A 2,577-nucleotide genomic window follows, 5' to 3' on the forward strand; every position below is an offset into this window, starting at 1 on the left:
GACCCCGCTGAATCCGAATCCGGATGTTGCCAAGCCGAATTTTGCCTCCTAAGGTCATAAATCCAAGATGGCGGCCAAAACAAGGGCTTAAATGATGATTTTCTTAAAGTGTTTCGATATTAGCCGGAGACGTGTCGTTTCCGACGTTTTTGGGGTCGCTGAACACGAATATAAGCACCGGAAGTCGATTCGGTGACCGGAAGCACCGCAATTCAAGATGGCGGCCATCCGGGGCCTAAATACAAAACCTATACTAGTTTGTGCATTGGCAAGTGTTGGGTATTTGCTCATACGTTTTTGGGGTCACTGAACACGAATTTAAGCACTGGAAGTCGATTTGGTTTCCGGAAGTACCGTAATTCAAGATGGCGGCCATCGGGGGCCTAAATACAGCAAAACCTATAAAAGTTTGTGCATGGGCAAGTGCGGGGTATCGGCGCATACGTTTTTCTGGTCGACTAATCCGAAAATGAGCACCAGAAACCAGTCCAGCAACCGGAAGTGCAGAAATACAAGATGGCTATGCCCGTTAGGGCCTAAATAACGCACTTAAAAAAATTGCCGCATAACGGCGTGCGGGGCATGGCCACGGCCACATATGTTCTTGAGGTCGCTGAACACGAATATGGGTACAGAATGGTGATTAAAAACGTGTCAACACAGGTTCAACATGGGTCGGGGAGCTCAGGCTTGTCTACATGAGCACTCATCCAGACCAAAGCTCGGTAGACTGCCCAGGGGCGTATTAACGGGGGGGCGGACAGGGGGGGCGGTGCATCGAAAGTTGCCTACATACAGGGGTTTTGTAGGTCGAATTGCCTACCTTTAGGCGGCTATCTTCGCCCCCCCCCCCCCTTAATACGCGCCTGAGACTGCCCGGAGGATGTGAAGTCGAGCAGCGTCTGACGTCGGTCGGAGTAGTTCAGGACATGTGACTTTTCCAAAGAGCATCTGACGGGCATCATCAGATGTTAGCTCTTTGGTTTTGCACAGCAGCACCAAGAACTGCTCGCACCGTTTCAGAAAGGACTCCTGCAGATCTCCAGATGAAATACCATCGAGTAATTTGGAGTTCAGGTGATACACACCAAGAGCTCCTCTCTTTGCCAAGCCTGAGCTCCCCGACCCATGCCAATACGGCTGGCGCATTGACGAAAACAATTACGCTCCAGGGTACTCCACACTGGAGCTGCAGCACCTGAGTCGTGCACGCAAATGTTGAGTTGTGGCTGCAGATCAGGATGCGCCAAAAAACGGGCAAAGGCAAAACGGAAAAAGAAAGCCGGAACTAACCGGGCAAAAGCCAGGGAAAAGGCAAAAAACAAAAAAAAGCAAAAGGAAGAATTAAGGAAAAAAATTGCCGGAACCCCTCCAACGGCCTAACCCCAAACTTTAAATGGTTTGCCACAAGAAAATTCAGTGAACCTGTGTTGACACGTTTTCAATCACCATTCTGTACCCATATTCGTGTACAGCGACCTCAAGAACATATGTGGCCGTGGCCATGCCCCGCACGCCGTTCGGCGGCAACTTTTTTGAGTGCGGTATTTAGGCCCTAACGGGCAACCATCTTGTATTTCGGCACTTCCGGTTGCCGGATCGGTTTCTAGTGCTCATTTACGGATTAGTCGACGAGAAAAACGTATGCGCCTATACCCCGCACTTGCCAATGCGCAAACTTTTATAGGTTTTGTATTTAGGCCCCGAATGGCCGCCATCTTGAATTACGGTACTTCCGGTAACCGAATCGACTTCCGGTGCTTAAATTCGTGTTCAGCGACCCCAAAAACGTATGAGCCAATACCCCGCACTTGCCAATGAACAGACTTCCATAGGTTTTGTATTTAGGCCCCGGATGGCTGCCATCTTGAATTACGGTACTTCCGGTAACCAAATCGACTTCCGGTGCTTAAATTCGTGTTCAGCGACCCCAAAAACGTATAAGCCAATACTCCACACTTGCCAATGCACAAACTAGTATAGGTTTTGTATTTAGGCCCCGGATGGCCGCCATCTTGAATTGCGGTACTTCCGGTAACCGAATTGACTTCCGGTGCTTATATTCGTGTTCAGCGACCCCAAAAACGTAGGAAACGACACGTCTCCGGCTAATATCGAAACACTTGAAGAAAATCGTCATTTAAGCCCTTGTTTTGGCCGCCATCTTGGATTTATGACCTTAGGAGGCAAAATTCGGCTTGGCAACATCCGGATTCGGATTCAGCGGGGTCTTGAGAGCCTAGAACCATCATGTTGCCAAATGTCGCACAAAACGCCCCTCGGAGAAAAATTATTGAAGTTGCCCACCCGTCTAAATTGCTCCCCTCCCTGAAATAAGAAGAAATAACCGTTCCAGCTGCTCCTGGGCCTGCTGTACTTTCACGGGGTAATGCAAGATGTCACCCAAGCGTGTTTCACACGGGGCCACTTTAGCCCACTGTACACCCGTGTTTAATACCGATACAGGTACCAAAAAGAGACAAACAGACACTTCCGTCATATCGGCGGACAACACCCAAGTAAACCGGTTGTCAACCCCTCATCTCCCTCCCTCCCTCCCATCCTCCCTCCCTCCCT

The sequence above is a fragment of the Frankliniella occidentalis genome, unplaced genomic scaffold, assembly GCF_000697945.3.
Source record: "Frankliniella occidentalis isolate FOCC.00 unplaced genomic scaffold, Focc_3.1 Scaffold136, whole genome shotgun sequence".
Classification (NCBI taxonomy): Eukaryota; Metazoa; Arthropoda; class Insecta; order Thysanoptera; family Thripidae; genus Frankliniella; species Frankliniella occidentalis.